Here is a 13,783-nt window from a genome sequence, read left to right as displayed (position 1 = left end):
CTGACGATGGGAATCGCGCCTCCTCCAGCACTTGTGAGGATCAGAAATCATCTTAACATGCCTGGTATGCAGTAGGTGCTTAATAAATGACAGCTAGCCTTGCTATCATCCTTCCAGCACCAACACTCTGTATTTCCACCCGTCGGAACAGTCCAAGGGAAAAGCCGGGGTCTGGTGTGGGAACTGGCCCCGGCGGGGCAGCTGCAGAGCCCCCTTCGTGCAGGAAAAGAAACCAGTGCTCTGACCGCGGGGCCTTGCAGGCTCGGCCTCTTTGGGCTCATCCTCTCGCAGCCGCAACAGTCGGGGGTGGCTGAACTCCTGCAGGTGCAGGCTTGGGAGCAAGCCCGTAAGAGTGGACGGAACATCTAGGTGCCATGGACGTGGCTGCCCCGGCGCCATGAGCAGAGAGCCAAGCCCGTTGTCACCTCAGAGGCTCAGATGTGCATCATGGTCCCATCTGCCAAAAGAAGCACTGACGTCATCCCCAGGGACCTTTCATGGAACGTGTGCTCAGTGCTGCGGGAGGGAAAGAAGCAGAGGTAAGGAAGGGGAGGTTCCAGGTCTCCCTGCACAGTGTCCACGGGTCTACAGTTGCCAGTGTGGGCCTGGCTGGGGAGCTGGCATTCAATCCCCTCTGTCCTGGTGGGTGCCCTGAAGTATGGGGACCTGTGTGCCTGCCAGCACTTAAGCTGGAAGGGGTGAGGTGTCTTTCTGCATCTCTGTCCGGCCTCCTGGCATCACACCCTGCCTGCATTTAACCGGCTTTAGAACCTGTCGCGAGAACCCCTGGGGCCAGGGCAGGAACGCAGCTGGTGTTGGAAAGACCTCCTGTCCCTCCCGTGGGTGTGCCGGTGACACCCAGAAACCAGGCTGCGGATGAGGGGCCTGGGCAGACTGGAGCCAAGATGACAGTTTCTCCCCCGCCCCCAGAGACAGCAGAGCCCCTCAGACCACCGCCTGCTGTTTCCAGTTTCCAGCTTGGCTCTCGTGACCCGGAGCACTGGGGGGAGTGCATCCCATGGGGGACCGGCACACACAGGTTAGTGATACACGGGCCTCCCTTCTGCGTGCAGATGGGAATCAGGCATCAAGGCTGAGGGGACCACAGAGCTGAATGTGCCCCCCTGGGTTTTACTTTCCTGACACAATTTTTTTAAATGTTTTCTGTTGTCCTTTCTCATTCAAGCAAGGCCATCAGCCAGCTCGGCCACATGGCTGGCCGCTCTCCCAAGCTGCTAGGTTAGGGACAGGCATGCCAGCCCAAGGGACACACAGAGGGTGGCACTCTCTGAATCTGGGGGTCCCCTGCCTTGGTCGGTGTGTCCAAACTGCAGTGGGTGCACGTCCTTCACGGTTGCTGACAGCCAGGCGAACCCTTCACAGTGCCCACCTCCATGCCGGGCACCAGCCACTCCCACTCCGGGTGTCCCGTTGTCACATCTGGGCCTCGGCCAGGGACTCGGGCTCCTGGGCCACACCTGCGTCTGTCTTCAGCCTCCTCCCCCCCCCGCCCCCCTTCCACCGCTCCATCTTCTTTTCCTTCTCCTTCCCCACAGTGCCAGGACTTGTGCTGTCCCCAGACACCTAGATAGACGTTTTGTTGGTAAAGTGCAGTCACTGCAATTGCCAGGTGTAGGTGCTTGGCCTCGTTGAGTAGGACGGGGCGGGGTGGGGGGAGGGAGATGGTTGGGAGTGGGCCCCTGAGGACCTGAGCGAGGAGTCCAGGCCTGCAGAGCAGCCCGCGTTTCTGGAACAGACTTGGAGCAGCCCCTCCATGCTCAAGTTCCCTTTTCCTTTCAGTCCACGAATAACTGGACTTAACCTCCCTTCATCCCCCAAAAAGGTGCTTTCTGACTGCAGCTCAGAACATTCCATCCATCCTTGGGGAAGGAATTTATAAATATTACCTCGGCTTCCATGTGCTTTCGGCAGGCCTGTCATAAATCAGTGCAGGGCTCCTGGACCTCCCAGGCTATATAAAGCCACTCTTCTGCCTCCTGTTTCCAATTTTAAATCAAACACAGCTCAGCCCCGCAGGCTCCTGCGGATTCCAGGGGCCGCTCAAAGTCTCCCCAAACCAGCCAGCTAAAAATGACTCCGTTGTTCCCCTGGAGAAATTTAAAATTAAAACTCACGTGTGGGGTGGAGACTGCCCACGATGAATATGAATGAGAAATACAAGATGTGTTTCTCCACCAAAAAACAAAGCAAAAAAAACCTGTCTCTGAAAAAGGTCTGGGCCCAACTCACCTGCCAACCTCCCCACCATCCTGCCTTTTGGGTGGTTGTTTCTATAGCAACCGGGTTCTCAGACAGGTGCCTGGACACCCCGTCCCCCCACCCAGAGGGGAAGCAACCGGTTAAAGGCCTCCCCTGGCCCTCTGATCAGGTGCCAGGGTCCGGGGGGCTGGGGCACCTTCCGCCAAGCGTGGGGAACGGAAACGTCATGGGGCTAGTCCTGGAAGACGCGCTTGAATTGACCTAGAAAGGATGGCGGGTTTCCATGCCCGGGGAGACAGTACCCGTGGAGACAGTCAGTGAAGGAATCTCACACTGTCCCTTAAGCACCTCCTCCACTCTTCCCACCTTTCTAATGGCCTCAGAATCTCCAGGGAGGGGAAGGAGCCAGGCCCTCAGTACAGAAGGAGGGGTGGCATCTGGAGTCTAGCATCAGGTGGGCCCAGGATGTCCTGGCTTGTCACCTGGTGCTGCCCTGCAGGCCTGGGATAGCTGAGCATTGGTGGAGGAACCCCGCCCTCCCCCGCCCTCCCCCACCCTCCCCCACCCTCCCCCACCCTCCCCCACCCTCCCCCACCCGCCACGGGGAAATGGACCTCGTGCAACACTGCCAGCCCATGGGTAAAGCTCATCTCCATGGACACCGAGCTGGCCCATCTCTCGTCCATCACGTGCCCTGCAGGGTGGTTTGGAGGGCGCCCAGGATAGATGTTCAGGACTCACTGAGGGCAGGCTTCCATGCCGGGACCGGACCGTGTGAACTGCTCACCAGGCATTGCATTTTCAGCTCCTTAAATCCTCAAAACAAGCAAGTGTGGCAGCTGCTTTAATGAGCCCATTTTAGAGAAGATTGAGGCCTCGAGAGTCTAAATAGCTTCCCCCAAATCACGCATCTAGTAAATCAGAGTTTGAACCTGGGTCTGACCTGCTCCAGAGCCAGCATCCTTCCCACCATCACAGAGAAGCTTCTCGGAGCAAGCAGCCTGAGACTGACGGCAGCCTGACCTTGCAGAAGTCTTGAGGCTCGCGCAGAGCTGCAGAAGGCACGTCAATGGGAAAGGCCTGCAAGTGGGGACAGCTGCTGGGCAGGGTGTGGGCAGCCAGGACGCAGAGCGACGACAGACATCAGCTGGTGTTGAGGGAGCCATGAGAGCCGCTGTGCCAGCGCCTGGATGGCTGCAGAGGGAGTGTTGTCAAGCCTCCCACAGCCCTGGGCCCTGCGTGGGGTCCTCACCACGTGGCCCCCCACCCTTGCCCAGGCACTGGAGGGCAATACAGTGTGGGGCACCTGCTGCCCCGAGGAACTGGAGGAGGCCGCCATCACCAGGAGAGAGTCCTGCCCTGGCCCACGTCTTCGTGACAGTAGATGCCAATCAGTTCGCAGTGCTGAGCAGGCATCCCTCTGGCCAAAGCTGGGCCCAGGCCTTTGTCACTGGAGAGAGGAGCTCGGGAATGTCTGGGCCTCCAAGCTTCTGTTGTGGGAGAATGCTGCCTCCCCCCAGACTCACATCGTGGGGTGATGATGGGCAATCATAAGAGACTCATGTCCTCGTGGGTTGAATTATGTCCCCCAAAATTCACATGTTGGAGTCTTGACCCCCAGAACCTCAGGGTGTGACCTTATTTGGGGATAGAGTCATTATGGAGGCAGTCAAGTTAGAGTGAGGCTATTAGGTTGGGTCCCAACACTGACGTCCTTCTAAGAAGGGGGAATTTGTGGAGGGCTTTTTCAGTTTTTATTTATTTCGTTATTATTTTATTTATTTATTTATTTATTTAAGGCTGTGTTGGGTCTTCATTTCTGTGTGAGGGCTTTCTCTAGTTGTGGCAAGTGGGGGCCACTCTTCATCGCAGTGCACGGGCCTCTCACTATGGCGGCCTCTCTTGTTGCGGAGCACAGGCTCCAGACGCGCAGGCTCAGTAGTTGTGGCTCATGGGCCTAGTCGCTCCACGGCATGTGGGGTCCTCCCAGACCAGGACACGAACCTGTGTCCCCTGCATTAGCAGGCGGACTCTCAACCACTGCGCCACCAGGGAAGCCCCTCGTTATTATTTTTTTAACCATGCCACATGGCTTGTGGGATCTCAGTTCCCTGACCAGGGACTGAACCCGAACCAGGGCAGCAAGAGTGCAGAGTCCTAACCCCTGGACTGCCAGGGAATTCCCAAGATGGGTAAATTTGGACACAGTTGGACGATCACGTGAGGACACAGGGAGAAGACAGCCGTCTAGTACCCAGGAGAGCAGCCTCAGGAGGAGCCAGCCCTGCTGACTCCTTGATGTTGGACCTCCAGCCTCCAGGACTGGGAGAGAATAATTTCTGTTGTTTAAGCCCCACGACTTGTGGCTCTTGGTTATAGCTGCCCAGCAAGTGCATAATACTCCTTGTATAAGGCAGGGTTAGGGGTATCACAGATTCTTGTCTTAGACTGAGTCCCCGAACTGGTTTTCTCCTGGTCCAGCTCTGATTTCATGAGTCATACATACTAGACTCTGAGAGAATCCAAGGAGAAAGGAGATCTTGCCACATGGAAAAACACCTTCTGATGCACTCTGTTGCCGCTTCCCAGACTCTGGTACTGCAGACTCACCTCTCCCAACTTCAGCGCCTCTGAGAAGTAAAACAGTCACTGGAGTCGGCGTGACAATGCACAGTGCTTCAAAACCCGAGGGTGCGTTCTCTCCATCCCCCCGACTGAATGCAACGTGACATTCTTACCACGGAGCCTGAGGTAGAGAGAAAATTTTAGACTTGAAGAATCTTGGGTCTGTACACCGCCTTAGGAGTTATCTGGCCTGATTTCCCACCCAGGATGAAAGGCCTAAATATGACAGCGCCCCGGAGAGACGGCTGGTTTTCATCTCCTTGAAAGTGTCCATTAGAGAGTTCAAGGTCAATTGGCCAACAGTTGGATAATTCTTATCCTTAGAAAGTGTTTCCTTATGTGGGTCTGAAGTGTGTCTTTCTTCCTTCTACCTACATCCTGGGTAGATTCCACAGCCCCAGAAAATATGACGAACGCCTTCTCTCTGTCAGTTCTTCAAACAGCTATAGAGACCATCAGGTCCTGCCCTACACTCTCTCCTCTGCAAAGTAGCTCTAATTCCCTCCAGAGTTTCTTATGTGACACACATTCAGGCCGCCTCACCTCTTGACATGCTTTAGCGTTTCAAAGTCTCTCTTGTCGATGTGTCACCGGGCCCTAGCCAGGTGTGATCAACGCCAGTGGCGGTGAGGCCACATCTCCCTATGCTGAATACGGCACCTCTAAGAATGAAGCTCGTGGTCAAACCAGACTTGCGCGCAAGTGATATGCTGCTCATCTGACAAATATTGTTGAGCGTGTGTGTGCGTGTGTGTACATGCTGGACTTCAAGGGACACAAAGATGATTAAGACTCAGGACCTCACCACAAATGGAGGGAAGATCAGTAAAGAAGTGGTTACAAGACAGTGCCGGGGGGTGGAGGAGGAAGTGGATGTGTGGAGGAAGAAATGCCTCGGGTGTCCAGCCAGTGGAGGGGCAGGGGAGGGCAGGGAAGGACTACACACAGGTGACTCACCAGCTGAGTCCTGATAGCAGCCAGGCAGTGTGATGGGGTGGGGGGGTAAGCAGGCCTGGATTTGCTCTTCCCAGGCTGAGTGTACAGCATGGGAGAAGGCACAGAGGCACAAAGGCGCGATCACCTCCTGTCCTTCCTTCTAATCCTGTTCAATCCTCCAGGAAGGCTGACTTTCCAATCTCTCCAGGTTGGGTCAGATCCCTTCGCTCTGTCCTCTGTGACACTTGCTGCAGACCTGTGACCTCTGCACTTACCTTGTGATATTGTCATGATCTGTGATCTCCCCACGGGGCTGTCACCTCTTTGAGTTCATCAACTTCATCTCCGAATGCCTCACAGAGAACTGGCAGAGGGTCATTGTTCAAAGCAAGTATGTGGATGGATGGATGGATGGAAGGAAGGATAGATGGATGGATGGATGCAAGGATGGAAGGATGGATGGATGGATGGATGGATGGATGGATGGATGGAAGGATGGATGCAAGGATGGATGGATGGATGGATGGATGGAATGATGGATGCAAGGATGGATGGATGGATGCATGCATGCAAGGTTGGATGGAAGGAAGGAAGGATGGATGGATGAATGGATGGATGGATGGATGGATGGGGACACCAAGTGTGTCCCAACCAGAGACACTGGAGCTCATTGTGGGGAGGCAGGATGGTGAGGCGATGAAGACCTGCCCACCCTTCTCAGAGGTCTGGTCTTCACACCGCAGGCAGTGGGGAGGCAAGGGTTACTTTTACGCAGGGGATTGATTTGGGGGAGAAAACATGCTGGCGGCCATTCGAAGATGAAGATTAGAGGTGGAGTAAACAGAAGCAAGTCATGAAACCTGGGTGACAGCCCAAGCGAGAGAGGACAGGGTGTGACACAAGGCAGTGGCCACAGGGAGTGAATGGCAGAAAGAGGGAAATGGGTTAAGAAGATAACTAGACAGAGCTTGGTGGGATTCAGGAAAGGAAGAGGCCAGAAGGACTCGGACACCTGGGCTGATGGCATAATCCTTGTCTGAAAGTGAGAATTGAGAGAGAGAAGGATTTCCATTTTATTTTGATGGCTGGAGGACACGGGAGAAGGGACAAGGTAATAAACTCTTTTTTTTTTTTTTTCGGTCTTGTTGATTTTTCAGGTAATGGGCCTTCCAAACTCATTCCAGAAGCATGAGTTTGGGGCCAGGCTGGGTGGAAGATCTGGGGGTCATCGGTGCCCCTAGGAAGCCGCAGGAATCAATGAGGCAGCTGGGAGAGGATGGAGTGTGGGGAGAAACAGGCTGGAGACAGAATCCAAGCTCTCAAGGCATCACTCAGAGCCCACGCTCAGAAGAGCCCAGAGCTTAGTTTGATGCTATGCTGTCGCCACCCTTCTCAGAAATTCCTACCGATTTTTCAATTATTAAGAATCAGGGGCAACATTTTCATTTTGCACTGGGCCCCCTGAACCACGTGCCCAGTCCTGCCCCCCACGCTGTCCTTCACTCCTAGGGCAGGGCTGCAACATGGTGGGCACCAGGTGCCCACGGAGACGGAAGCATGTGGTCGGATGAAAGAGGTGCCAGGAGCCAGCAGAGTGGCGGAAGCAGAGGAGAGGGTTTCAGAGGGGAGGTGCGTCTCTGGGTTCTTTGCCCTGGACCACAGTGAGGATGGCAGAGCATTTGCCCCCAAGCGTGTGGTCCTGCCAGTTGAGGCCGATGCCCACCAGCGAGTGGAGTGGCTGCTATTCTCAGACTCTTTTTCCACTCAGACCCCTCCATCCTCCCACACTGAAGACAAAGCAGGGTCTCTGATGAGGGGCTGATGTTTGTTTCCACCCAGCCCGTTGACACAACTTCGGATTTTTCTTTGGGGAGCTTCTTTCTCCAGAAAGCGCTGCTGGCACTGACTACACCCTGGCCGGGGGAAATGACCACCCTAAAGATATCAATCCCCGTGGACTTCTTCGCCCCTGCAGGGGAGGTCTCCAGCCGGGCCAGCTCAGGCCCCATCCTGAGTACCCCTTCCGTAGCGGGCTGGAAGCCCCAGAACTTCTCCCTGAGCCATCGCAGCCAAGGCGACACACCTGGTTGGAAAACAGGTGCTAACAGCCCAGAATGTGTCATCAGCCTGGGCTAAGATTGTAACTTCTCCCCACGGACCCCTCCCCCATCACCATCGGCACCACCAAAGGAGGGAAAGAAAATACTCCAGAGGGACTGGATTAAGGTCTTTCAGCTCAGAAAGAGGGGGATTAGGCAGAAGCTGGTAAAGAGATGGTCTTCTGGGAATTCCCTGGTGGTCCAGTGGTTAGGACTCTGCACTTCCACTGCAGGCCTGGGTTTGATCTCTGGTAGGGGAAGTAATATCCCACAAGCCATACAGCATGGCCAAAAAAAAGATAGTCTTCCTTTCCAGGAAGAACTGAGCCACAGGAAATGGTCTTAAACATCCACAGGGAAGATTTTGATCAGGGGTGAAAAAGAGTTTCACAATAGCACAGATCTTGAGAGGCCTACAGAGAACACCAAATGAGAAAATTGACCTGTGCAGGAGCATCAGCTACATGGGGGGAGTCTGTGTATTCCACGAAGCCCCTTTCGCAGGCTGTGCATAGGTGGTTGGTAAGTAAACGCCTGAAGTTATGCATGAAAGCTTTTTTAAGATATCCCAAGAGATACCAGCTGCATTTCCAAGAACCAGGCTCTCCAAACAAAAATCTGGGTCCAAAGTCCTCTATGTAATTTTGAAAGTAAATTTTCAGTTCTTGGATCCGGAGGCTTTGTGGCCTCATCTAAGTCTCAGATTCTGCACAGTCACAATTTCAAAAAATAATACAGTGTTCCCAGCGGAGACGCTCCGGGACTGGAGGAGGACTCTTTGTAACCCAAAACCTGTGAGGAAACTTAGTTCTGGCGCCAAAGAGAGGTTTCCACTGAAAGGGAACAAAAACAGGCAAAGAGGTTTTGCAACAGGCAAGCGCTCTGTTTAAAAAAAATGCAGGGATGTCAGGAAACTCCAAAGAACTGGCTAAAAACAAGATTTCTTTAACCTAGAACATGGGGACTTCAACAAGGCGTAGGAAATTGGATGCTGGAATCCGGCCCCACCAACATTCTCAATTCTAACCTTCGTCGACCTGCTGGAAGGGAGGTGGTAGGTGAGGAAAAGGGCATTTCCTTCATCTGGGATGGCATCTTCATCAGGACTGGTCTCTACTGTTGTGCGGACAAAGCTCCATTCATGGTGCTTGGAGAAGGAACTATCAGATACTGATTCCAACGTGAGTTTCATTCATTCATTTATAAATCTTACAATTATCTGTTGACTGTCTGCTCCCTGCCAGGCACTAGGCTGTTTACTGGAGATGAGAAACACCTGCCTTCAGGTAGCTACTGTTCAGTGAAAGCACCAACAGGTGGGCTGCAGAACTGAAACATCTCCAGGACCGGAGATCCCGAGCCACCCAAGAGATGTGGGGTGCATCACAACTGCCCAAGCTACATCATCGTGTGTATTCCCAACACATGAAAACCTCAGTGTTGATTAGGCTTTGAGAGGAACCAAGTCCATCCCTTACTGTGTTACATCTGATGGTTGCAAGATTTTTCCCCAGCCCAGCCTCAAGCTCCATAAATGTCGAGTCTCATTTCTCTTCGCCACCCCGTCCTCCTGTGCCCTGGAATCATCGGATGTCTTCATGTGGCACTGAGACCACAGAGCGGTGGTGGGAGAAGCATCCCGGAGGCCGTTTCTCTACCAGAATGTGTGTGGATAACGTGACTGTACACGGAGTCACTGCAGCCTGCCTAAATCAGGGAGGAAATTGAGGGCAGCCGTGACCGACCGCACCTACAAATTGTCTGCAAACACACCACGGGAGCACCTTGCAGGGACACTCCCGGGCTGTGGAGGGAGTCGCCCTACGAGGGTCCGGAAGCAGAAGCTTGAGTCTACTTTTCCCCAAGGTCAGTGCAGGTCTGGGGGAAGGTCTACATGTTCCGAGATGTCATCTCGGTGGTCGAGATTCTCGGCCCCGCAGGTCACCTCGGGTCTGTGTCCAAGAGTCGCAAACATTTAAATCAGGCTCTTCCTAAATGCCAAGAAAAGATGTGGTGATGCCAATCCTGTGCCCTGTTTTTAGATCTAACTTCCTCTCTCCCTCCATGCCCCCCCATCCCGTGATGTGTGGGCTTCTCTCTGCCAGACCTCTCATGCTGTCGGTTTTCTGTTTCTGATTCTCGATGTGTTTAACTCTCTTTCGAAGCCTTCTCATCGTTTTCTTTCCATTCTTCCCTCGTTTAGACCTGTATTGCCCCGTCTTCTCTCCTCCGTCTCTTTCTCTCTCCTCCTCTCCCCTGCTGTCACCAGCATCTCTCTACTTTAAGATCTGCCCCCTCCATCCCTCCTTCCTTTTACTCTAAGCTTTCCCTCAATTACTTATGTCTCTGGTCTTCACATCCCACTCTGGACTCTCCTGCCCGCCCCCATCTTTCCCTGGAGCTTCCACTTCTTTCCAAATACAACCAACCTCCACTTCATCCTGACATATTTTTCCCCTCTATTCAGTAGTTGTTTAAGAACTTGCTCTCGGGACACAGCCTTATTGCAGTCTGTTTTTCCTTCCTGTGGACTGAAAGCCCTGAGCAGCCTTTCCCTTCAGGCTGCAGGAGGGGAGCAAGGCCAGGAACAGCAGGAGCTGGTCTGGGGCCCCTCGCCCCTGTGTTTGCAGGCACTGCCCTAGAGGGAGGGGTTTCTTGGGATGTCCTCTGTCTCAGACATGATGGAGAAGAACATGTCGGTTAGTTGGAAATCCCTCTTAACTCTGTTTTTTCTCTAATTCCCTCTAATTCTGTTTTTGTCTGACTTTCTACGGAAACCTATACCTACATGTTCATCACTCCACTAACAGGTTCTACTAGAACACCCTCTATGAGCCATAAAGAGCAAAACAAAGTCCCTGTCCTCAAGAAATGTACAGTCCAGGGTCTATGGACACGAAACTATCACCTATAAATAGTCATCTAAGTAATAAAATGTACAATGTTGGCCATACGGGTGCAGGTCAGGGAGGGGAGAACCCAGCCTGAGCCTCAGGACTGGAGGTTCCCAAGGAGACAGTGAGAGACAGGGCAGCAGGTCCCCTGGGAGCCAGCTCAGTGTGTGTGTGTGGGGGGGATTGGGAGTCACAGAGAGGCGAGGAGAAGGACCTTTAAATTAAGTGATAGTGGAGGGAACCCATTCACCCCCAGAGCTCTCGGTCCCTCCCTGACACACCTGCAGGTTCCACTCCCTTCCGGCCACTAGGAAATTGGGTTATAAAATCCAACTGATATCCTGATTCTTGGGAACTTCTTGATTACAACCACCTGCTTTGGGGATTACGGACCTAGAAGGGAGGGGAAGAGCCCGGAGGAAGGTGTATGGCAGACATCCGGGGATTTGTCTTCCCCTTTTGGGTGAATCTTTGGATTTAATATCCATATTTTCCTCACCGGAAATGAAATTACATGGTGCGGTAAGTACTCTTACACTAAAAGAACAAATTGGAACTTTCCAAAAAAATCCAAATTAGTTACCTAATAATCCCAATTATATGCAAAGGCTTCCAGAAATACCTGAAGAAGAGCAGTTTTTGCAGAACCTTACCCATGGGCACAGCACACTTCAAACGCCTTTTAATGCCATTGTCCTTCTATTTGCTCTTCAGTGAGAGAATCACGGACGCTTAAAAGCAAATCATTGTAGTGACCCAAGAGATTAAAAAGCTCAGCTCCCTCATGAGGAGAACATCACTGTAACATGTACACAGTTCTTAGCATTTGCCAAGGGCTTTAACAAATGCTGGCTCTGGCTTATTTAATACAACTTGGATATTATTATTCCCATTTTATAGACGCTGAAAATGAAGCTCAGTAAGAATAACTGAGATGGCTGGATTGCTGTGTTAAGTAAATGATAGCCCAGTTTTTTGAACCTATATCCTACACATAAGCCACTGCTCTTTTTATTAAAAAAAAAAAAAGTTTCTGATCATAAAAGCGAGATTTTTTTAAACTTTAATTCAGAAAAACATAAGGAAGAAAATAAAGAGCAGTCAACATTTGGTGTATAGCCTTCCAGGATTTTTCTCATGTAGATATGTGTATATTTAAAAAATAAAACTGGGATCACACTGTGCATACATTTTCTAATTTATATTTTTTATGTAACAGTACATCCATGAGCATTTTCTTTCAAGATATAGATACCAAGATAGATCATATTCTGTGCCAGAAGACAAATCTCAACATATTCAGAAAAATCTTAACAGAATATGTTATCCAACCATATGGAATCAAATAACAAAAAGAAATCAATAACAAAAAGATAATAGGAAAACCTCAAATCACTAAATACATATCTAAACAATCCATGGGTCAAAGAGGAAGTCTCAAAGTCAATTTTAAAGAAATGCATTGAACTGGATGAAAATGAAAACACAATACTTTGAAACTTGTGGGACACTGCTAAAGCAGCACTGCAAGGAAAATTTATAGGACTAAATGAATATATTAGAAAAGAGGAAAAACCTCAAATTAATAACCTAAGCTCCCACCTCAAGAACCTAGAAAGAGAAGAGCAACATAAATCCAAGGAAAGCAGAAATAAGGAAATAACAAAGAGAAAAGCCAAAATCAATTAAATTAAAAACAGAAAAATAGAGAAAATCAACAAAACAAAGGGCTAGTTTTTTGGTAAGATCAATAAAATTGACAAACCTCTAGCAAGACTAACAAAGATAAAAAGAGAAGACACAAATTACAAATAGGAACAAAATAAAATAAAATACCACTACAGACCCTAGAGACATCAACAAGATATTGATGGAATGCTACAAACAATTCTCCCACATAAATTTGACAACTGGACGAAATGGACCAATTCCTTGAAAAACACAAACTACAACAACTTACCCAAAATGAAATAGATAATTTGAATAGCCCTATAACTATCAAAGAAATTGAATTTGTAATTTTGAAACTCCCCCCAAAATAAATCTCCAGATCCAGAAGATCTATACAATCTCTTACAGAGAAGAGAAGGAACATTTCCCAATTCATTTTATGGAACCAACATTACCCTAACACCAAAAGCAGTGTACAAAAAATGAGGAAACTATAGACCAATATCCTCAATGACTACAGATGCAAAATCCATTTTAAAATAGTAGCAAATAGAATTCAACAATATATAAAAAGAATTATACACTGTTACCAAGTGGGGTTTATTCCAGAAATACAAGACTGGTTCAATGTTCAAAATCCATTGGTGCATATAAAAAAATTAATTAATTAAATTAATTTTAAAAAAAAATTCATTGGTGTAATTCACCATATTAATAGGCAAAAGAAGAAAATTCACATGATCATATTAATTGATACAGAAAGAAAATTGACAAAATTCAACACTCATTTATAATTTTAAAACTATCAGAAAAAAAGGAGTAGAGAAGAACTTCTTCAACTTGATAAACAGCATCTACAAAAGCCTACAGCTAACATCATACCTAACAGTGAAAGACTGAGTGCTTTTCCCTAAGGTCAGGAATGTCCACTCCAGACTGGGAGAAAATATTTGCAAACCACATATTTGACAAAGGACGAGTATCTAGAATTTGTAAAGAACCCTCAAAAGTCAACAGTAAATAAAATCCAATCAGCAAATAACGGGCAAAAAACATGAGGAGACATTTCATCAAAGAGGATGCACAGGTGGCAAATAAGCACATGAAAAGATGCTTCATATTATTTATTAGGGAAATGCAAATTAAAACCACAATGAGACATCATTATGTATCTTCATGATTGAAATAAAAAAGAGTGACAACACCACATTGGCAATGATGCAGAGAAACTAGATCATATATGCATTGTAGGCAGGGATGTAAAATGGTACAGCCACTCTGGAGAACAGGTTGGCAGTTTCTTAAGAAAAAAACTAAAAACCGGGCTTCCCTGGTGGC

The sequence above is a fragment of the Monodon monoceros genome, unplaced genomic scaffold (assembly GCF_005190385.1).
Source record: "Monodon monoceros isolate NGI ecotype Baffin Bay Population unplaced genomic scaffold, NGI_Narwhal_1 Super_Scaffold_21, whole genome shotgun sequence".
In the NCBI taxonomy this organism is placed as follows: Eukaryota; Metazoa; Chordata; class Mammalia; order Artiodactyla; family Monodontidae; genus Monodon; species Monodon monoceros.
Note: the sequence above shows the minus strand (reverse complement) of the source record.